Below are 24,762 nucleotides of genomic sequence, written 5' to 3'. Positions count from 1 at the left end.
AAGAGTGATCCATTTTGGGGTTGAACTCAAACAAGAAAAACAGGGTCATTTATATACTCCATTTCACCTCAGCTGCTGTAAGTAAGGCTAACACACATTAAGGATGTGGAATTGACATTGCAAATGGATACTAATAAAACAAATCAAAGCAAATTCCGGTGGTAAGCAACCACCACCGAACTCAATAGATAGTAGAAGTAATATGGAAGACTGAAAATTTTACTGATTTGCTGGTATGCCACTTTCTAAAGAAATACCTTGTATAGTTTATAAAGTTATTATTTACTCAGCACAAAACATAAACTTACCATTGTAAAATTAGAAGAAATATAAACTTCAGATATTTCATACAGCAGACTCTTAATGTGCCACTCAACCTTAATCACCATCGCTGATATTCATGATGTAATCCAAATGCTTTTTTACTAATAAGACTTTGAAAACTGTTGAGAAAGAGATAAAAGCATCAATTTAAACTATTTCATTTAAAAGGAAGAATGCAACAGGATATATAGATTAAGCTTTTTAAAGAAGCAATTACCCATTTTACAAGTGTCCTATACATAAACAGTATGCTATAAAGTAATTAAGAATGCAACATGCTAATTTAGGTTTCAAATGAGAAGTATCTTTCCTGGTTATTTAAGTGATTCTCTGTACCACAGTAAGGATGTGCAAGCAAATGAATTCATAACACAGTCACGTGTTAGGTTGTTCAACCCTGAGAAAATATTTGATAAGACACAAGAAAACAAATAGTGAAAGATACTGCCACAATTAATGAATTCTGAAGTGCACTGTCAAATATATTTTATAATTAGATACAGAGTGAAACCAATGATTTCTGCTATTTCATTTTAATCAAATGACCAGAACTCAAAACTTATAGGCTCCAAATCCCTAAGCAACCTTCACCTACACAACAGGAATGAAATCTCTCCAGTGCTCACATGAAAACCCAAGGAAAACAACATACACTACCTTGTTTACAATGTAAGTGAACCTATCGTCATATGGAAAGACAAAAATAAATCTATGGATCCAAAAGCCACACAATACTTTCAGGTAACTCCAGAGTTTGGGCATCAGTGCCAATGCCCATTACTTGAAAAAAACAAATCAGGAATCACATTTAATTTAAGATCATCTAGTACTATGGGGGAACCATAAATCACTATAGGTAGTGATTACTGAATCCTTCTTCATATTTGGTTGATGTCATAATGCAAAACACAAGCTGACTGGTTTCTCCACATTTTTCTTTATACACAGTTATTACGAGTATGTACTGTTGAAAGCCTTTGGAAACTGTCTTCACTTTCAACCTGCTTATAGTTTCATACTGGTAAGAGCAGAAAATGAATTCCCCATTAAGCAGACAACTGAAAATACAAACTGAAACAAATAAGAGGAGAAGAGATTAATTATGTTTTGTTACAGTAAAATTCAATAATGTACAGTGATGTTATATGAAGTGTCATAAATTCTATTATAGAATAAGTAAATCAAATTAGATTTAAATTATTCAATGGAATTTCTTAATTTAACAAACAACAGAGAACTGCTGCAATAAAAAGCCGCAAGGAAAACCATTTGAAAATGCAAGAGAATGGAACCAGAGACTGTGAGAGATGAATTCTATAAGGAATTTCAATATCAAGGGACTTCAGCCTGTGACCCCCATGCCTGCCTTTCCTACAGATCCATTTAACTGACAGGAAAGACACATTGGTAGATACCAACACTGACAGATTTTTGCAGAACCAAATGTACTCCAACAAAAGTCCCATAGCTAAGTAACTATGATAGAATACAAAATAGAGTAAAAAAGCCTGAAACAAAATATAATGGTCAAGCAGGCAGGAGGCCTAATCTCAATATTTTTAATTACTTGACCAGTTCATAAGTAAAAAACATTTGCATAAGTTGTTTCAGGAACACAGACTTTCAGATACGATCATAGAATGCATCGGTTTTGAAGAGACCCGGGAAGGTAATATTGTCCAATCCCCCTGAAATGAGCAGATTCATCTTTAATTAGATCAGGTTAAGTAACACCTGAAATGGTAACATCAGTCCCTAAGATTCATGTATTTTATCTCATAATTTTCATTATCCATGGGACAGCAACGTGCCCTTGTGGACAAGACAGCCAATGGGATCCTGGGGTGCATTAAGACGAATCCGGCCAGCAGATCAAGGGAGGTTCTCCTCCCCCTCTTTCTGCCCTCATGAGGCCCCATCTGGAATACTGCATCCAGTTTTGGGCATCCCAGTTCAAGAGGTACAGGAATCTACTTGAGAGAATCCAACAGAGGGCTACAAGGATGATTAAGGGACTGAAACACTGCCTTATGAGGAAAGGCTGAGAGACCTGGGGCTTTTTAGTCTGGAGAGAAGATTGCGAGGGGATCTAATTAATGTATCTAAATATCTGAGGACTGGGTGTTAAGAAGGAAGTGACAGCCTCTGCTCACTTGCACCTTGTGATAGGACATAGGGCAACAGATGTTAACTACAGCACGGGAAGCTCCACCTCAACATGAAGAAGAACTTCTTTACTGTAAGGGTCACAGAGCACTGGAGTATATTCCCCAGAGGGCTTGTGGAGTCTCCTTCTCTGGAGACTTTTAAGACCTGTCTGGATGTGTTCCTGTGCAACCGGTGCCAGATTCTATGGTCCTGCTCAGGCAGGGAGGTTAGACTCAAAGATCTCCAGAGGTCCCTTCCAATCACTGTGATCCTGTGACGCCATTCATTTCAGAAGATATTAATGAGTTGGAACACCTGAGTTTGTCCTGAACCTCTCTATATAACTCAGTCTTCTACTTTGAAGTGGTTTAACAAAGAAAAAGCATAACATTTATCAGGAATCTCCTGTTTGTCATTACCTTCTATTATGAGCATGTAATAATTTTTTTAACCAATTACTGTATCCATACACTAAGCATGTGTGGATACAATCTTTAACAATTAACAGGATCCTGTACATGCTTCATGCTAGGGCCCTTTAGTGGAGGTGGGCATGAAAGATTACATCTTCTGTTTTTGCATTTTCCACAACGAATTATATCAAAGGTATCTTGAATAATCTTTTGTGTTCTAATTGCCTAAAGGCATCCTGATCATTACACCATGATCTTTTTTCTTATAAGCTATACACTCCACACTACATCACTTCAGTGACACAGAAAAGAAACCCAATTAGACTCTACACTTTAAGCATGCATAGTACTACTTAAGTATGTATCTCAAAAGAAAAGAATATTCATCAATGACTGAAACTAAAAAATAAAACTTGTGTTATCTCTGTGGTATAAAACACTGATTCTTAAATGCTCTGCAGAGCAGCAGCATGTTATCTCTAACAGTATATATTTATTTTTTTTAAATGGAGAGTTTGTTGTATAAAATGAAGACCATGTAAAATAATTATGTAAGCAGTATCTAATCCCTTACAGAAGTATTTGCCCAAACCAAACAAAAGAACTGCATCTTTGAACAGAAAATAACCTGCACAGAGAATTATCAGGACTTTGGTTTATCTCCACATATAAACATAACACTTCCTAGCAAAGTGGTATTACTAAATTAGGAATGAATTCCATGTAACAAATTATATTCAGCAGTCTATCACATCTAGAGCATGCCAGCATCTCTTCCCACACATACTGAGCTTAGCATAACTACATTAGCAAGAAATTAAGTTTTCTGGAGAAGACACTATATTTTTCTGATTTTACATTACATCAAAATAAGCAACATTTTCAAAAGATAGCTAATGTACACCAAAACACATTACAAAGATCTTACTTGAAATAATAAAGTGTTATTTAAGCAGCTTAAAACTATAACGAAAGTTTAAATGCAATAAAAGTAAAAAAACTCCATGGTCTGGGATTACTCTGACATTTTAGCCTTCTCTGACACATGGATCAGATACAGTCAAAATACAGTTTGTCAGAACGGGACTACTTATGTTTATCTTTTACATAAGGAACACAGGATTAAACAGAGGGAAAAAACAAACACTTATAGTAGGAAAAAATTGTCAACAGGTTTTAAAAGCTAGCAAACTAGCAAGGGACATAATTTACCAAAAACTAAAACTGGCAAAGAACCAGGATGAATATTTCAATATGTTCATATGCTCATTTTCTTCCTTAAAATAGATGGGTTCACCATATCAGAATAACCCATTTTTACATGAGAGGGGGAAAAAAAATTTCAAAAGAATCTGCTTATGGAAAATATTTTTCTAGTTCTTTTGGAGGGGAAGGGGGTGTGTGGAGGGGGAGGAAAAAGTAATGGATGAGTGAGTAAGATGAATCTGGTACTTAAATAATATGATATCTGTAAACAAACTAAAGCTTAACCTCCTCTCCAACAGTCTTACATAGACTCCTCTTTCTCAAAACCCACAAAACAAAGGTCAAATCTGCAAGTTATATGTCAGTGATTAGTAATGCACATCTGGTTCCTCTGTATACCTTCAGTCAGCAACAGGTTATCAAAGAGCTGACTGCATTGATATTCTCACTTTTGCTAGGCTACCTATGTAACAAAATTTATTGGGAGGATAGATATAATGGAGGCGTAACTCCTTGTCCAGCCAAACTTTCCAAGATAAGGTTGCAAAATTAATTCATACAAAATTAGATATGAATTACACAAGTGTAACTGTAAAGCAGAACTGCAGAAAAGTAGCCATTCTCTGAAATTTCTTCCCCTAACAGACAAACCCTTAGCTGCTTTCAGATTCTTGTATCTTGGCCAAATTCAACTTTGCACTGAAATCATACATGGAAGCACCTGCCTCAGACTGATATTCCTGCTGCCTCTCCCCTCAATTCTCAGTCAAAATAATTAGTCATTTCTGGGTGCAAATATGGATTTATTTAAAAAAAACTCTTACTGCTTAAGACATCTCTAACTTTATTCAAGAAGTTTTTCTACTTCCACATTTTGAAACAGGAAATTGGAATTTGGTACAGACAGATATTTTCCTAAGAATAAAATTCCAGTGGAGCTGTGATGAAGGCAAGCTAAGGGAAATGCCAAGCATGAATGGATAGGTTAGGAGAGCAGCTACACTAGTAAAATGAGTGAATGCTGACTGGAAAGAGGGACAGACTGGAAATCCTGAACAATTGCCAGGAGACATAAAGATTACTTGGCCACAAACAAAGGTGAAGATGTGAACTTTGTAAAGTGGTACCACAGCCATAGGAACAATAAACTACATTCCACACTTCAACACACCATCTCATACTGCTTCATCTTATCAGGAAAAAATAAAAAGTATAAATTACTGTGACATAATTTAATATAAATTGTAGTTAACATGAATAAAGGCAATAGCCTTAACTAAACACCTTTACTGAACTTATGAATCAATTAATAAAGTACCAGTCACCTAATACAATTGATTTACCAAGAAATCTTAATACAGACTACAAGATTTTCATGACCCATTTAAAAAAAAAAAAAAGTGCTTAATGCAACTTATTCATCATCACTCTGTGTCTTTCTCATCTTACCCACCTACTCCTCTATATCATGTTAGGTGAAAGTCTCACTTTAAACTGTAATATGATTTTTTCATGTGAAATCATTTAGCTGTTAAATAGTTTCTCTGTTACCCAAAGAACATCTCCTGTGTAGGATTATCAGAACATGTGACTAACATCTTTGAGATCCATTAAATTACACAGGTTTTAAAAAAGCTCATTATAAAATCAATTACACTAACTTGATTACAGCAACCATTTATTGAAATGCTATTCTAGCAGAATAGACTTCAACATTATTTAATCTCTTAGCTACAGCTAAAAGACAGGTTTATACCAATAAATAGAAAAATATCATTCATTTCCTAATGAAGTTATTGTTGCAATACGCAAAAAATATCAAACACAAAAAGATCTTTCCCCCCCCCTACAGGTAGGCTGGAACTGCAAGTAATTAATAACCCTACTAACGGCTTACAGATGAGAAGGGAGCTGGTAAAGAAAACCAGGGCTCCTTTACTTTATTAAAAGCCCCAATGTTAACCAGTCTGCTCATTTTTGTAGACTTCTACACTGGAAACACCTACTTGGATTTACTTTTGGAACAGCTACTGCCAACATGCTACCCCTATGAATCATCCTGTAACATATACATTGTATCCAATATTCTATAGAATATTTAGCCCAGATGATTTTCAAAGGCATGCATCTGAATCACACCAATTAATATATTTTTATATGCAAAATTATAGCACACAACCACGCATTCTACATGCACTTTCAAGGTGCTTACAAGTGCTGTTGCATAGGTATTAAGGCAAGCACCAGACCAGAGTTTAGAAAATGGGAGCATGAGGCATGTAACCATTTCTGTAAAATATTTTGAGTATTGTATCAGAATTAAAATATTTTTGTTCTCAGATTTCCATCAAAATTTAAAATATCCACTCTGTCCCCAAAGGGAGAAAAAAGGAAGAAAAAAAAAAAAGAGAAGGCAATCAAGTGAGAAGGAAGGATGTTTTTCCAATTATCTCAATGAAAAATGTTTTAACCACTTATCTTCCATCTGATTTTTTTTTTTTTTTTTTTTTTTACTCTGCCTAGGAGATAAGTATTTTGCTAAACTGCTAATGTATGAGCTGGCTCTTTGCAGTCTTGCATGAAATCTAGTTCTGCCAGACATGCCGCTTGCCCTCCATCTTTGTTCCTCCCTCTGACCATTTCCAAAAATCAAGGGCAGTGTGGCAAATTACTAGTAAATCATGTACAGCAGGTAATTGCTGGGCTCAAATTGAATCCTCCTTAGAAATCCTCCAACATTCATGAAAGCTACAAACTTTCTACACTTCCAAGATCTTCACTCCCACCTAATTTTAGGGGAGCTGCTAAGTTTGCCAAGGGGTTAAAATCTTTCTTAGTGATAACAGTAAACAGAGGGGCACCTTCTTGTCTAAGCTGAAGGGGTTGGTCTAAATTATAGTTCTAAATGCTTAAAACATGTTCTGAAAACACTGGGGACTGGGAGGGAATCCAGAACTATCCCAGCATCTATGAAGAAAAGAAACTCAATTTTTCACTAGCTATGGTTCTGCTGTATCTTCCCATGTGATGCATGTTCATGATCCCAGAATTACAGGCATCCCTTGCCACACTAGCTGATACTGCAGGTAGCACCACTCATCCTGTAACCAGATGTGTTCACACACTCTAGAGGCTCTGGAAAGCAACAGACTACCTTATAAAATTTCAATACTGCTACAACAGAATCATAGAATGAATTAGGTTGGAAAAGGCCCTTAAGATCACTGAGTCCAACTGTACATGACTTGGCCTTTATGAATGGCACTTGTTTTTAAGAGTCATAGCTCTGTTAAATGCTCATGCGGCTGTGCTCCACGACTGACTTTGATATATTAATAAAACTGCATAGAGCAACTGACTTTGTACACATGGAGCCAAGTCTGGTGCACAGCCAGCAGAGGAGTGTGTATTTTCTGCAGAAACACTGTGAGGTGCTACAGCTGTTGAAACGTTTCACTATTATACCTCTATTCTAGAATCTCAACATGACTGCAGTTCTCAAAATAGTCATTTGTAGAAGGAAGACCCACTCCTAATTTTTGTTCCAGTCTTCCATACATGATAGTGTTTATTTTCATTTTCTCTACTACTATCTACATGTAGCCATACATGATAGCTGAGCCGCTGCAGATAGTCTTTCAAAGCAGAGCACATTCCTGCCCTGTGAGCTCGATGTCAGCATCACCTACACCAAGAATGCGCTTGTTTCCCCAGGAGTACTTGAAAGCAGACAGAAATTTTCTCCCAGCAACTGGGCATTCTGACAGAACCACTGGCATCAGCACTTACAAACAATGTCTTATGCAATTTATTCTTAGATTCTTTCCAAATTCCGCTTTGCAACTGACACTGAGCTTGTTAAGTAGAAAGGTTTCACACTCCTCTACAGTTCGATGTTCTCATTCTTTGTTCAGCCTGTATTTAAATGTTCTGAATAAGATGACCTTCATGCATATTTCAGTCTACTTGGATGCCTGAAGGTTCAACTGGCAAGTACTGAAGGTGATTTAAGTGCATTAGCAACTGCATTTAAAAAAACCTCTTAAAGTAACAGTGACCAGCCACTGTCTGCTTAGAGAAGTTTTTCTGCTGTATTGTCCCCAGGCACAGGAAACATGAACATTATTGCATACCATTTTGTTTTAGTGACTTCATACCTGGTAATAGAAGCCCTGATTTACAGAAAAAAAAGCTTTATTGTAAGAGTGACCCCAGTTTAACTCATACATTATTTTTTCTTTACATTCAACTCCTCCCAAATAGGACAGCCAGCCAGAATTTCCTTGACATAACAGTACAATTGTAGCGTATTTTCCTTTTTTTATTCTTATATACATAATTAAAATAGCACTAGGCTTGCATATATGTAATTTTGTTTTACTTGATTGTTATTTTGCTTTCTTCTCTCCCTCTGCTCAGGTCTTTATAGGCCAGTATACCCACTGACAAACAATATGTTGCATTTAATTTCCTGGATTTTCTGTGTTCTGTCTTGCCTATGCTTACAGTACTAACAGGAAATAGAAAGTTCTTCTTGGCCTGAATATACATTTAAAATCTCAGCCTTTTAGTTACTGCTTATTTTCTTAATATGAACAAATGGTTTTTTTCTGTTTGAACACTTTGGCATAAAATACCATATTCTGGGTAAAACACTCAGAAGAGTAATTTTTCTCCCGCCATAACCACATGTCTTTGCTTTTCTTGTGATCATTGACAAATAATCTTCAGGCTTGCTCCACTTACATTTTTCATCTATATGCATACTTGCTCATCATTTGTGCAGTTTCTATAGCCCTTGGCACAGTTAAAAACTCAGACTAATCCAATTCACGTTTTCATAATGTTTTGAAGTCACTAATCAATTTACCTTGAGAGATCCAGTTGGAAGAGTAAAACTTTCCATGCAGCACAACTACACATCAGCTGCTCTTCTCCAGCCGTTCTTCTGTCTTATTAACTTATTGAATATATCTTACATACCTTTAAAAGGCATTTAAAAAATTTTTGAGATTTTACACTGTTCCTCTAAACCCACCATTAACCCGTCAATACAGTGCTGAAACACAATTAGTTTACCCTTTGTATGTTTTTTGCTTCTTTTACTCAACTTTGTGATGTAAGGAATATCCAGGAATTTTGCTTTGATTACTATTGTTCTTCAGAGCTGTTTCATTTGCAATACTCGGTTTATTTCCTGCAACCACATGAGACAGCTTGCTTTCAAAAGTATTCTCACTATTCAAGTATAAAATCAAAGAATGCCAATAGTTAAAAATTCATTCCATTACTCCTTCCCACTTCCTGAATACTTTATCAAGCACTTTCTAAATATGTTCCATGCTCCACATACTGAGATGCTGCCATTACATTTGAAGTGCAGAAGGGACTTGCCTATTACCAAGTACATAAATGCGTATGTTACCTATGCACATATGCACTCAATTCCTACTGTATGTTGACAATCTATTTTCAAAACTTCTTCCTCATTAACTATAAAAGCAAACCAATTATTTTAAGCTTTGTTAAAGTCAAACCTCTCTTCTGAGAGTCAGACCAAAGATCTATTGAGTCAGTACTCTGTCTCCAACAGCAGCCATAAGCAGATGGCTAGGGAAGAGATGCATTATACAATTTCCAGTTTTCAAGTATTTCTGTCTCAGGGTCCTTTTACAGTCACATGTGATTTCTATCTATTTGCTAAACTTCAATGTGTTTCACTTCTACAAATTTCCCCTGTCTTCCCTTGAGATTTAACATTCAAGCTATCTCACTGATGTGTTTATAAATGAGAATTCTAACCATAACCTGGCAAAGAGTAAAGGCTGCAAGGATGGATATCCAATGCAACTCTTACAACAACTACAGTTTTAACTTTCTCCCTTACTGTTTCTTTGTTGTTGTTGTTTTTACTGGTAGAATAAAAATTTTGTGTTTTATTCAGAGCTGCCTTTTCTGCTTCACTTTTTATGACTTTGTCTATAGACATTTTCCCAGGAAGAAAGAAGTTCCATAGTATCATCAATGGTGGAAAGCTACTGATAAATAAAGTATGCTTTTTGAACTGCAATGCCATGTATGTTTCAAACGGATACACACAGTACTAATAACCTAGGCATATGTTTGCAGTTTCATATACTCCAGCAGAACATACAAAACTGCAAAAGTTTTAAAAATCATATTGAATTTCTCATTTTTATTTTCTGAAATGGAAGTAATTTCTGACAGTGCTGACTTTCAACCTTTTTGCATGATAGTATTCATGACTAAAATAATAATTCACTAATTTAATACTTTATCAGTTATCAATTCAACAATGCAGTACAAACTATGACATTTAAAAAATAACAAGGCATTTAGCCTTTTATATTAAAAATCTGTGTGGCTATGGTATCTAAAATTCTTAATAATACCTATTTTCAAAAATAAAAATGAGATGCTCATCCTACCATTTCTCACAATTACTCTGGAACAGCAGGTAAAAGCACTGAAGAAACATTTAAAGGTTATTCAAGATCTGGGTTCGGCCACTACATAATTTCTCAAAGCACAAAAACTACCATCTATCTTCAGCATATTTTATCACAGATTCAAGCAACCGGAAGGAGCTGTCAGAAGCGCTGTCAGAGTGTTAATTATACGGCTTCTATAGCTATCCTAAGCAAACATGAGCAAACAGCCAGAGCTCAGACAGTTTTCTAAACGGCTAACACATCATAGCAGTACAAAATCTGCACCTACAGTAAAGTTCTTGCTCTCCACAGACATGGGCTTCACCTCTGAAATTCACACCACATAGCCCACACAATGTATCAACTGACAACACATTTTAAAACTTCTAATTTGAAGATATTAGATAATGGTTAGACTAAATATCTAAGTTATATACTATGGACTTACATGCTGGCTTACTTGAATGTACTATAAAATGATTTTTTTACTGATTTTTATCACTCAGAAACATTCAGGTATAAAGCTCTAATTAGTCCAAATATTTCTTACATGACCAAAATGAATTTTACCAGTAGCTTTTAGAGTTTGCCACAGATAGAGTTTAGATTTTAAAATAATCAGTAAAAGCAGTTACAAATCTAGAGATCATTTATTCATGTTGATGGTCATATGCAAATTTGCATTTATAAAAATATAAAGAAGATGACTCTGTATCTTTTTGAAAGAATTAATCACTTAGTTTGCCAGTGATATCCTAAAAAGCCCTTAGTGACCCTTTCTAAGGCCGTTATTGTCAAAATATTCCAAGGAATTTAACAGCCCCATGTCAAACTAAGTGCTATGCTTACTCCTTAGTACCTCTGAAGAGTATTAAGTAAGGATTAACTTGACAAATGTAATTTACAAGCCATCCATAAAATGGCTTAACCATTTAAAAAATATTACTAAAAAATAACAGATTGTCAGTTCTCATAGAGAGTATCTGCAATTTCTGCATAAAAATAAGAAATTATCCAGCTATGAGCAACTGCATTACCCACAGCATAATGCTGTACTTACAGGGGGGAAAAAAAAAAAACAGTAAAAATATAGGTCTTTTGTTATTCCTTGAATATACAAAGCCCTCATAGTTCAATGACATATTATCTCTCCTAGAGCAGTAAGAAATTAAATGCATTCCTTCCTTGATAACAGGAGAAAAAAATACTGTATGTAAACTCCCTCACACCTTTAAAAATTAGTTTCACTATATCTAGAGTAAGAAAGTACTGAAATACAGTGGCAGGGTAGACCTGAGGACATGCCTTTGCTGTACATTCTCAGAACTAATAGATATTTAATTTTGCTTATTTCCTTTGTGTTTCACAGACAGAAGCTATCCCAAACCTTTGATTATTTTTGTTGCCTTGTTCTGTTCTAAGTCTAGCAGACAGTGCAGGACAATCACATTCAAAGTATATATGTCATGGATTTTTACCACAGAATACTCATGTTCTATGTTATGACCTCTTCTAATAATCCTTAAGTCTATTAGTCTATTTACTTATTTTTTTCTTGGACAGGCAATGAAAACAAACTTGATGTTTTTTAGAGATATACTTATTGGAACACTTTCCTGAGCTGTAAAATCTGGTTTAAAGTCAGCATTGGGTTTTTTCTGCATAAAGTTATTTCATTCTCAAGTATTGCTTCACAGTACTTTCTGACAATGAGTTTCTGATTCTGTTTTATCACCCATTCACTCAGTTTTGTGAGACTCTTTTACAACAGTGACTGAAGATGAAGCAATGAAATCAAGTCATCAGATTTGTATCATCTCTAGACTATTTTCAGAGGGTTTTTTGCTGCAATCACTGAAATTATTTTATTAAAATATCATTAATCTGTAAGTATTTAACAGAAAATAACAACTCTGACCATATTCTGACATTTGAAACAGCTGCTTGACTGAAAATCTCCTTTTTAAAATCATGTGCCAACTAAGGCAGACACTACTTCCTTTCTGAAGTTCTATATGCATATGGCCAGATTATCCTTGCTCAATTGAGGAAAACATTAAAACCATTTTTTAATTCACTCTCAGTGGTGAGGAAGAGCAACTTTTGTTTTGTTTTGTGTATTTAAACAGACACCAAGGAAACAGAAGTGTAAATCCATTTGTCAGTTAACAATAATTAAAAGTATGTTGTGTTAGTCCAGGAGCCTATGTTGAAGGTTACATACTCATTACAATGGCAAACACCTTTTTCAGTGATTGAACTTCCTTTCAGCACTTGGCTTGGTTTAAAAAGGTTTCCACTGTTAGCCCAGGCAGATAACTCTTACAAGGATCTCATAATTTTGCATCATAATTACTGAAGTGTTCTTTTCTCTACCCCTACTCCACTTAAATCCATTTAGATACTTATCCAAAGAGCATTTTCTTAGTTTATTTTGTCCAAGGCACCACTTTTCCTATCTCTTTCTAATACAGCAAACAAAGCTACACCCATCTATCATCACACTCCTTATCCACACAGTTGACTCATACTGTAGTGAGCCTTGAATCATTCTCTAATTTTGAAACAAAACTTTCAAGAAGAGGTTTCATTTTCCTCTTAAGTGAATTATTTCATCTACAGAAGGAGCAATCCCACTCCTCAGTAACTCACAGGTGCATCGTTCTGATTTTTCCCATGCATTTGCTTTACAGTATTTAATCCAATCCCACAAAGAGTTGATTTAGAAAATATAAACCCCTACAAAAGAGCCATTATCTTTCTGTTGTTTTAGCTCCCTAAACAAGCGTACTGTAATGGCCAAATGAGCACAAGTGCCAGTGAAAAGCAAGGGTCACAACTACGTATTTTGGTGACAGATACCCATTGGATCAGGTTAGCTGTAACATGAAGCCTTACTCTCAGCCTCTCCCTCGTGCATTGTAAGCATAAGAAGCACAGTTACTTCTTTTAACTTAGAACTCTTATCTTCCATGATGAGGATGCAATTGATGCACAGGAAATAACTCAATAATCTTACTGTTTACATCTACCTCTATTGCCCAGCTATAATCTGTATTACACACAAAATCAACATAATGAGTTGCAAGAGACCTCTGAAGATCAACTCTTCCAAGTCCCCTGCTATAGCTTTATCACCTACGGTGAATCACCTAGGAACACATTCAGGTGGGTGTTGGATGCCTCCTGAGACAGTGACTCTACAACCTCCATGGGCAGCTCATTCCAGTGGTCTGCCACCCTCAAAATGAATATTTTTTTTCCTTATGTTTACATGGAAACTCCTGTGTTCCAATTTGTGTCCACTGCCCCTTGTCCTGTCACTGGACACCACTGAGAAGAGTCTGGCTCCATCCTACTGATACTTGCCTTTTAGGTATTTATAAGCATTAATGAAATAGCCCCCTCAGTGTACTCTCCTCCAGGCCCAGCTCTCTCAGACCTTCAGATCTACATACAGTAGATGTTCTGTCCCCTAATTATCTTAGCGGCTCTCTGCTGGACTCTCTCCAGTAGTTCATTGTCCTATTACACTAGACTTGCAGGAAATGTTCTTTACATCTGCCTCTTCAAAGCAGAGGGCATAGCAACTTCTGGTTTACTGTTCACTTTAACATAAACCTCTTAAAATTCTGTTGAAAATTTCACTGAAATCCAGTTGACAAAGTCTCCTGACGTAACTTGTGGCACAAAAAAGGCATCAGAGGAATAAAAATTGCAGACCTTCTATATCATGATTTGTTATTGATTCAAATCCTTAGTCTCATTTTGACATCTTCTCAGTTAATGAAGGTCAAAATGAAACAGCCATGCAGACTTCAAGAGAATTTAATTTCTAAGAAAAGCAAATTTTTGTTTCAAAGTAGCAGCAAGAGTTAACAAAGTAACAAGCCATAGCTATAGCCCGTACATTGTAGAGGATGCATTTAAGAGAGGATAAGCATGCAGAACATAAATTCCAGTTCATGCCACTTCTGCAAATCAGACCTACTGACAGAACTGATAGGATGAGAAGAAACATCCACATGATTATTTGGTACAAGTCATATAACAAAGCTATAGTGACACATGAATCAAAATAGAAAGTGGTACCAATAATATTACACTGTAAGCTTCACCTGAACAATCCTGTTTCTCATGAAGAACCTTCTGAGATGGTTTCTTTGGGAGAATTTCCTGGACCAAGACATAGAGACATACAATAACCTAACAAGTTTATTTAAAAGGCAGTTGTATCCAACTGCAACTGAATTCAATTATAAGCTATATTCTAAAAGCAGGACACAAAAGTCTTATCACCAGTTACCTCTCAAATGGAAAATCAATGGGGCATGAGTCACACTGGATGAAATTATGTTAACTGGCCCATCTTTACCTCTATATCCCTGTAAAAGATTCCTTCTCTACACTCAGAATTTTGATATGAGAGAAAAAAAACAAACAACCCTTCATACAATATAGGAAGTTTCAATAAAAATGCTTTGGGGATGTAATTAACCTGGGATATTTTTCAGATCATGAGTGACATAACTGAAATTGACTAATATTAACTAGAAAACAATTACCTAGAGATTACTGGGGTGTGAGATTTTTTGTGGGGCAGTCATAAAACAACAACAAAAACAGCTGTCTGCACCTTAATATCAAGACAGCTGATGATAATTTGCATGGTCCTGACAACAAACTGTGCCACATAAAACAAACCTAAAATATAGAAGACTCCTGAGAATTTGGAAAAATTCTCTGTAGTTCAACAAGAAATAAGACCTTAAAATAATTACATGTCAAGAACCATATTGAGATAAGACATAAAATCTAAAAAGTCTTGAAATAAACTGCAAAGTAGGAAAAGAGATCTGAAAAAGACAAACTTCACTTTGGGTGGGGGAGTGGCATAGGCGGGCAACTGGTGGCTGGGATGCTTTATTAGGACTAAGCCATCATATAAAAAGTTAAATGTTTCTCATAGTCCTTTTTAGCATTGGCTGGAAGATCGAAGGTATGTGAAGAGCCTTTTCCATCTGAAGTATCTTAGGAATCCTCTTAACAGTGGATCAGTGGATTCCCAATTATAAGATCCAGAGAAACTCTAAGCTGACCTCAGTGAAATGATGGAACTACACTTTGTTGTTAGAAATCACTTCCTCATAGATGGATTTAAAACTACGCAAGCATGTATGAAAGGCAATTGCATTACTGCAGCCTCTACAACAATACGCTGAATAATTATTTTTGCAGCCTTTCTGTATTTATCGAAATACACTGGATAAAGCAGAATTTCCAGAAGACGGACACAACAAATACCATGATTCTACTAAACCCAGAAAATTAGTTTTTAACAATAATAAGATTGTAAGCTTCAGGGGCTTTCTATTTTGCCTATTTTTCCTAAATAAATAAATAGCCAGAAAAACTACAGATGGAGGACTCAAAAGACCATAGAATAGAATAGAATAGAATAGACCAGGTTGGCAGAGACCTTCAAGATCATCACATCCAACCGATCATCCAACACCATCTAATCAAATAAACCATGGCACCAAGCACCCCATCAAGTTTCCTCCTAAACACCCTCAATGATGGCGACTCACCACCTCCCCGGGCAGCCCATTCCAGTGAGCAATCACTCTTTCTATGAAGAATTTCTTCCTAACATCCAGTCTAAACCTCCCCTGGCACAGCCTGAGACTGTGTCCTCTTGTTCTGGTGCTGGACCCCTGGGAGAAGAGACTACCTCCGGCCTGTCTACAACCTCCCTTCAGGTAGTTGTAGAGTGCAATAAGGTCTCCCCTGAGCCTCCTCTTCTCCAGGCTAAGCAACCCCAGCTCCCTCAGTCTTTCCTCAGAGGCTTGTGCTCCAAACCCTTCACGAACTTCATTGCCCTTCTCTGGACACGTTCCAGCAAGTCAACATCTTTCCTAAACTGAGGGGCCCAGAACTGGACACGGGACTCAAGGTATAGCCTAACCAGTGCAGTGTACAGGGGCAGAATGACCTCCCTGCTCCTGCTGGCCACACTGTTCCTGATACAGGCCAGGATGCCACTGGCCTTCTTGTCTACCTGGGCACACTACAGGCTCATGTTCAGCCTCCTGTCAACCAGTACCCCCAGGTCCCTTTCTGCCTGGCTGCTCTCCAGCCACTCTGATCCCAGCCTGTAGCACTGCATGGGGTTGTTGTGGCCAATGTGTAGAACCCGGCACTTGGATGTGTTAAATCTCAACCAGAACATCTGGTTAGCTTCCCTTTTCCTGAAGCCTAGCTTTTGAGGAAATACCCAAAGAACACTGCTGGTGGCATAGCAAAGCACAGAAACATTGTCACATCTTTTCAAATAACAATAGAGTAGGTTACTAACAAAACCAATATAAGCATATACACCTAACCAGCAAAACTCACTGCTAGCCATACTCTGCCTTTCAGAGACACTTAAAGAGAAAGCACATGTAAATGAAAAGAAGGTAGTGGGTGGAAGAGGAAACATGTACAAATACATTTTAACTTTTTTGAATGGTTAATAAAATACAATTTTTCAGGTTGCCACAAAAATTCTATACGCTTGGAAACAGACAAAACCAAACAAACCCCGGTATCTACTGTAACGTTAACAGATTTCCATTCCAACTCTTTTAGTCAGTCACTGCCTATACACTCCCCTTGTTCACTCCACACAGAACACTTCTCCAAACTTCAGGTTAAATCAGTCTTTCCCACACAGTTCTGCCTGATAATTTCTTCTCAGTTACAGCTCTTCAGGTGGAGCTTAGGGAATAGGTGCCTCTTTCTCTGCCTAGTACTTAAGCCTTTGTACCCTGCATGAGATACTATGACCCTTTATAATGCTCTACAAAAAAAAAAAAGCCTCTGTACTGCAGTGACACATGTAAGGAAAATCCCTGGAAGACTAAAAATATTTGAGAAAACACTAGTTTTCTGACATCACTCTAATACAGTGAGTTAAGTGTGTGCATTCTTCCTTTACTGATTTTTAGAAATATGATTAACAGCTTTGATATTGTATTTATTTAACCAAAATAAAGTATATCAAATCATCAGCACAAACTTCCACCATGTCCTGCTGCAGTTGCAACTGTATGTAAGCAAACATTGCACCAGGAACCAAAACCAGTGCCATGCCAGTTGCCAACAGTTTGTTTCTCAATGGTTTAGTGACCAATTTCCCATAAAATACAGCAAACAGAAAGATGATACCTTGTGAAGTTAAAAGTACATAGGAAGTTAAATCCATGTCATTGGTGAGATGAAAAAAATGCCTAATTACAGTTAGGCAATAATAGACTGAAAACATTATTTTATCTAAATCATCTACTCTTTTCAAGCATTGAGAATGTTACTGTAATTTCACTTTAGCCCTTTCCCTAATCAGAGAGCACCTACATAAGGGACAGAGTCTATCTTTCATTCATTCATAAGCCCAAAGCAGCTTTGTCAAATTTAAAAAATCAGAAATGCTTGAAAAAAGTCACAGGAAATGTAGGCACTTGGTTTTTAATAAAAAAGTATAGAATAATTAATTAAAATTACTTTGGTTCAAAACACAGTTTTAACAAACTGTCCAGCACTTCTAACTCTAAAAGCCTTATTTCTGTCAAGGTTAGTTCTTCCAATTTAATAAAATATTATTAAATCACCTAAAAAAAATCTCAAAGGAGAAATTTTGTTTTAAACTAGTATAGAATGGATTCATTTCTATTCGGGCTTTTCCATATTGTGACTATTATGCCGCACTGGGCATGAAAGACTGAAATCTATTTTACAATTCATGGAATACAGACCATTTTAAAATAACATCCTATTTATGTAACACTCTTCAGGACCCTGAAAATACTTTTGAAGTGACGATAACCCCTCAAAATACATCTCTCAGATAATAACTGTTATCACTGTTTCACAGAAAGGTGAAGTTGCATGATTTGTTCTGTTTCAGAGCCTGGAATGTTCCTGATTCCCAGCACCTAGTCTTAATCTTTTGAACAGCTCTTCAACAAAGTCTTCTGAAAGACTTTGACTCTAGCTCAGTTTATTTCTGTTGGATCATAAGAACACATAATGGTAAGTCAAAGATATTAAATCTACAAGGAAGACTCTATTATAAAGTAATTTTCAACATAACATCACAGAAGAGTTTAATAAATGTGCTATTAAAGAGAACTTTAATATTTTGATAATTTATTTTTTGATAATTTATTTTTTAGACTAAATCTTATACTGTCACATCATTGATTTCATGGACATTTGTGCTCCACCATTAAGTCTTGTTTTAAATCACATCCACTAAAATTTTAAAAAATGATAAAAATTCAGAGACATCTAGTGCTGACAAGTCATCCTAACTCTTGTGCCAAGGACACATTAACTATACCTAAATCACACCTAATAGGAGGTCATTTAACCTTTTCTAGAGACCTTTTAGCCATTATCACCCTAAGATACTTAACCCTGTGATTATCTACCCACACACCTGGAAAGTTTCTCCTAACATCAAAATTTCCTCTTGTGCTCTTTAGGACTATTCTTTCTTATCCTACCCAGACACAATAGTTTACTACATTCTTCTCTAAAGCAATCTTTAACATATTAGCAGCCTATTATTATGTCTCCCCATCTGTTCTATAAACTAAACAAGAGCAATTCTTTCAGCCTTCCTTAATGGTCATTATTACAACTCTTCTTTAAATACTCTTCAACTGGTCCAAATCTGAGGCCTCACAGTGAGTATTACAGAAGAATTTCATATCTTAACACTCAAAACCAATCCTCTTCATATATCCCAGTATGACTCATTTTTTTATAGAACTGTCATGACTCCTTTGTGTTCATTTTGTGATACAGCTGCATATTTGCAGAACTGTTGCCCAGCCAGCTGTTTCTCATACTTATTGCTGCTACCCAAACGTACTATTTTGTGTTTCTCTTTAATGAACTGCATCCCATAATAGTTCAAGTTATTCATCCAATTTGTGAAGACCATTTCACACTCTAGTGCCTGCATTCCCTCCCAGATTTATACTGTCCAGGCAGTTAGTAAATCTGCTTTGTTTCTATCATCCAGGTCACAAAGCAAAAATACTAAAAATAGGATCACATTTGGAAAACACACCTGCACAATTCCACTCAATGCATATCTTCAATTTGAGATTCCTTAAAGCATTTAATTAATAACTAACTAAGCAGCATGGGAAATCATCTCTGACAGTATCTACTTTTGGTGTTTCTAGAGTCTTTAGCTGTGGAGATAAGACTCTTAACTTTGATGCTACTTGTACAGGCAGAGTATTATCCAAACACAAATATACAGGGGAGACTCTTGGTGCCATGGTCTAGTCATGAGGTCTGTGGTGACAGGTTGGGCTTGATGATCTTTGAGGTCTCTTCCAACCTTGGTGATACTGTGACTCCACCACTCACCTCTCCCCTTCACGTAATTTGTACTGCATTGAGCTGCACAGCTCCTTCAATTTTGAATATAGGCTACATCCCTGGGTTTTTTCCCTATACTACAGATAGTAGAGAGACACTTCAGTACACAAAACAAACTCACTAGCTCTGCAAAATTCAGATCTCATGTATATACATATGTGTATGTACATGAGATCTGAATATATATATATACATATATATATCTACAAACACCAATAAAATAAAAGCAGCAAAAAGCAGGATGTACCATTTTTGTACCAACAGGCAAACTCTCAAGAACACTCACTCCATTTTGACTTTTGCACTTTTGTATTTTCTAACTAAAACAAGTCTAAACAATGTCAAAATCACTATACTTTTGGGACACAAACCAGGTGTTTCTCATGACAAAGCTGTAAGAGTCTGACAAAAACCCACTGCACTACTAATGACACATTCTTTTCAAGGTAAGCTTTTACCATTCTTATTACTAGTTGGTTTGGCACATGTACACCCACTAATCAAAACAAATACTTGTGCTGAAATACTGTATTTAAATCTGAGCTAGTAAAAACATCTTTAAAATCTTGGACAATCAAATTGTCTATCCTGCCAGCATTCATATTCCTGTGTCCTACGATGAGGCTCAACAGACCAGAAAAAATGGAGTGCAGCTAACGGCAATCTCATCATCAAGGGAAAAAGAAAAAATCAGGTAAAACTTTAACCATGAGTTGCTGAAACAAGCAACACAGAGAGGAACTTCATCATCAGAGGTTAAGGGCAGAAGACTGGACAAACTGACCTTTCTGTATTTCTACATTTAACTGAATTCACTATAAGTATTAACAGTTACTTAAGTTACTAAGCTTTTTGTCTGATGATATTAAAACCCCTATTGTTATTGGCAATTTGTCTGCATAAGGAAAAGTAGTTAAATGGAAACTGTTAACTAATATTCAATTTTCAGCACAAACTGTAAAAATTGTCAACCTATGCTACAAACTCAAACCCAAGTATTTTGATTACTAAGCTGAACTTAGTGAGAATCTTGTTTTTAAGTCTTTTTTGGGGAAAAAAGTGTCCAATAAGAAAGTCAACACACTACTTAATGTGCAGCTCTGCATTTAACTGTGGTTTACAAGTTACTCAAACAGAAAGCTCTTCACAAAATGAAAATAAACTCTCATGATGGATCTTCTACAATCATGCAGTTTTTGAAGTGGAAGTTGTGTTTACAATGTTCTTAAATCTAGAACAATACACCCTGAAGTGTTAGAGTGTAAAGTTCTTATAATCATCATCTTGACTTACAGTAAAGAATACTTAATTTGGAAACTAAAAGAACCAAACCAAAACAAAATCAACCACTTCCTCACTACATAAGTGAGAAATTTTCCCACTTTGCTCCCTCCTACAGAGGTGGCAGAAAATTTTCTTGTTTGAGGTTTTTAAGGACAAATTCTACAAGTATCTGTCTGGAATAATTGAAGTATGTTTAAACCAACGCTAAGGAAAGGGAACAATAGGTCTTACAGTGCTCCATTTCTAATTGTGAATGCAATGTAAATTTATGGATAGAAGCAAGTGCTGAATACCTGAAATATAAGTTCTCTTGCAAAGCTGGTTCTTTATGACCAGAGACCTATATCAGTGGTTCCCACACAATATAAAGATTTCCATCTGTGGGGAAACCAAAACAAAGCAATACCCAATAGATTAGCCCTAAAGACCTTAAAGAGAGCTTTTCAAACGCAAAGGACATTAAAACAAGAACAACACTGCAAATGGAAGTAGGGCAGACTGAAAAGTCTTCTGTTCCAACTTCCAGAGAACTTTTAGAAACATTAAGAAAACATTTATTTCCCTTATCCAACAAGGTGGTAAAAGAACAGTCTTTCTATCAACCAGAAAAATTTTACTAAGTAGAAGTCAGCCTAATCAAAGTACCTAGAATGATCTGGAATTACCAGAAACAAAGGTCTTTCCCTTTCTTAAAAATACAGGGAGCAAGGTCTTCATTTTGCGTAAGACTATGGACAGCAGACTGAAATCTCACTATGTAAGTACATTAGAAACACCACTATTTATCAGAGCAGTCACATGACATTGCACTGTAGAACAAAAGCCCATACTAGGATGTATTCCCCAATTTTGTGAAATAGAGATCCAGTTATTTTTGCACGTTGAATTTGTAACAGCACTGAGATCAAAAGCCCTATTCACTATTTCTCTTTTTCCAGAAATGTTAAAAATTATGAGGCAAAGCATACAATTGACCTTCAAGTAAATGAGATTTTTAAAACAAACTCATAGGAATTATACATTTAAGAATATGTAAAGCACAGGAAAAATAATTTCAGTTAATAATGGTACAACTGAGAATTGCAACTACCTATACTGGACTAAACAACTAGATGCATAAATTATCAACAGTATTTCAATTTAAGGTCATAGCTACTGCTCCTTAGTGGCATACAGCATGCACTGTGGAAAAGTCCATCACAAAAAGCATTATTACAAATTCAAGTCATAGAATGTTTTTATGAAAAGACTATGAAGATGCTGAAGAAAGCCTGCAATCAAAGTTTTTCAGGTTCTGAATAACTTGCTAGAAGTCATGTTAAAGTAAATTACTAACTTTTAACCCCTTCTATGGCAATGGGAGTTTCATGAGTGACTTCAATTGGGTGAAAATTTCACCCAACAGATATTTTTAAAAACATTTCAGCACACACTTTTAAAAGAACTGCATTTTTCTGCCCTGCTGTTTAACACACCATCTTTTTCTTCGTTAAACAAACTTTTCTCCACTTCTGATTAAGCAAACATTAATGTTATTAATCTATAACTACTGTAAAAGATACTTGAAAACAAATTGCAACTGTAACTTCTCAACTTGTTTTCTGAAGTTACTATACTTGGTTATGACAATAAGCAAACTTTGCTAATCCCAAACCTAACAGTCCCTACTGGATAATCACTCCCTGTAGCATCTGGAGGGATGTGGGGGACAACATAATACAGCCCAAAAGAATATTCTGAAAAGGTAGCACAAGTTAGTATCTAATATGAAGTTTAGTGTGCACTTGAAGTGTCACCTTAAAACCCTCAGTAAATTGTCTCTATGTTATTAGTACAATAACTGTATCAATGGAAATCATGCAAATACACTTGCACCACTGAAGAGCCACTACAATTTGTTTAACAACAACTGTGAATGTATTTCCAAAATAAAGATTGGAACATCAAAGCCTTAGGAACATATTCTTTTGTAAAAATTTAATATTGCTTATGTAGCAGCCTAAACCCTGAGTAGTAAAATGCAGAGTTTGTTACAAGATTACAAAAACTGACAATGTTCCTGGATAATCAGGGACAGAAGAGAAGACACCATAAGGAGATGGAGAACCATATGCTCCCCCTAAGAGAGATCAGGACTATGAGACAAAGGGGATATTGCTGAGTTGGGATGTCTGAATACTAATGGATTTTTTCTCCACATACAAGAGAAAACCAAATTATATTTCACAAGTTTAGGATATAATGGGACAGATAGCCTCGAGATCTGATTTGTGATGTTTTACGTGTCTTTGGATCCCTATATCCTTTAGCATCAGTGTTCCCACAGGGTTGGCACAGTTTAGGTTCAACGGCAGAAACCTGGTAAGTGCAGAAGTAATAACATGGGACAACTGTGAAAAGCAAGCCGAAACAACACCACCACCATTAAGTGCTTGTAGGGGTCTAAGGGCACAGCCCAAGACTGCACCTTGTAGAGGAAGGGCCACAGGACCTGTGGATGTGAACACAGACTGGAAGCTGTGAGAGTAGTACTTAGAGGCACTGCCAAGTTATCTCTGTGAAGTTGAGCACCCTGTCCAGCAGGGGATATGGCGAGCAGCGGGGGACACAATCGAGGGGGACACGCCGCCAACCCCGAGACGACGCCAGTAGCACTGCCCGCAAACCCAGCACCCGCGACTGAAGGGCCACGGACGGAAGGGCAGCGGTGGTGCCGCGGCAGGGGCGGGGAGATGCACGGAGCGAGCAAGCAATGGGCCCCGGCACGGGCCACGACGCTGCAGCTCGCACTCCTGTAGAGAGCCACAAGCGGAGGGGCGGGAGGGAACAACCGCCGCGCGGCCCGGGTACTACGAGGGGCAGGCGTGAGGTGATCTGAGGTGAGGCGGGGCAGGGCCGGGGCGAGGGGGGAGGAGGAAGCAGAGCGGAGCCAGTCGCGCTTCCCCGGGGCTCCCAACCCCGCCCCGCTCCCCGTGTGGCCCGGGGCGCGATAGCGGGGAGGAGGCTGGTCCCAGGGTCCCCGCCCCCCGGGCCCCCGTTACCATTACCCAGCACACCCAGCGCTGCGCCGCCATCCCGCAGCCGACCCGCTCCCACAGGGACCGCGCGATCTCGCGAGATTTCGCTTTCCACCACCACCACCACCCCTTCGCACACCACCCCTCCCGCCTCGCGACCCGACGCGGCCCCGCGCGCGCGCACGCGCACCGCCTGCACTCAGCTCAGACCCAACATGGCGGCCGCGGCGCCGCGCACGTGCCCACAGCTCCGTCGTGTCAGGCCGGGCGCGCGCATGGCGACACGCGCACACGTAACGCTCAGGCGGGGGAGGGCGGGGCCGCCGCGCAGGCGTACGAGGCGCCACTGCGGGCCAGCTGATTCGAAAAGGGCGCGCGAGATGCCACCTCCTCCCCGCACGCGCTGGTCACGTGGGGGCTTCCCCCTCATTCCCTCCTCCTCCTCCTCCTTCTTCCCCCTCCCCTCACGGGTTCCGA

At 37.5% G+C, this 24,762-nt stretch overlaps 1 protein-coding gene across 2 annotated transcripts in view; it reads right to left on the bottom strand.

Annotated features, from left to right (window-relative positions):
- Nucleotides 1-24,364, bottom strand: part of ZZZ3 (zinc finger ZZ-type containing 3) — a 57,676-nt gene extending 33,312 nt beyond the window's left edge. For both annotated transcript variants that reach the window (XM_054165605.1, XM_054165606.1), the window contains exons 1-2: nt 24,316-24,364; nt 309-443 (exon numbers count right to left, since the gene is read on the bottom strand). The gene's annotated coding sequence lies outside the window, so the exon portion shown is untranslated. The remainder of the gene's footprint in view (nt 1-308; nt 444-24,315) is intronic.
- Between the last annotated feature and the right edge of the window lie 398 nt (nt 24,365-24,762).

This window comes from Dryobates pubescens, chromosome 11 (genome assembly GCF_014839835.1).
Source record: "Dryobates pubescens isolate bDryPub1 chromosome 11, bDryPub1.pri, whole genome shotgun sequence".
NCBI classification, from domain to species: domain Eukaryota; kingdom Metazoa; phylum Chordata; class Aves; order Piciformes; family Picidae; genus Dryobates; species Dryobates pubescens.
This window is presented reverse-complemented; position numbering and strand designations above follow the sequence as displayed.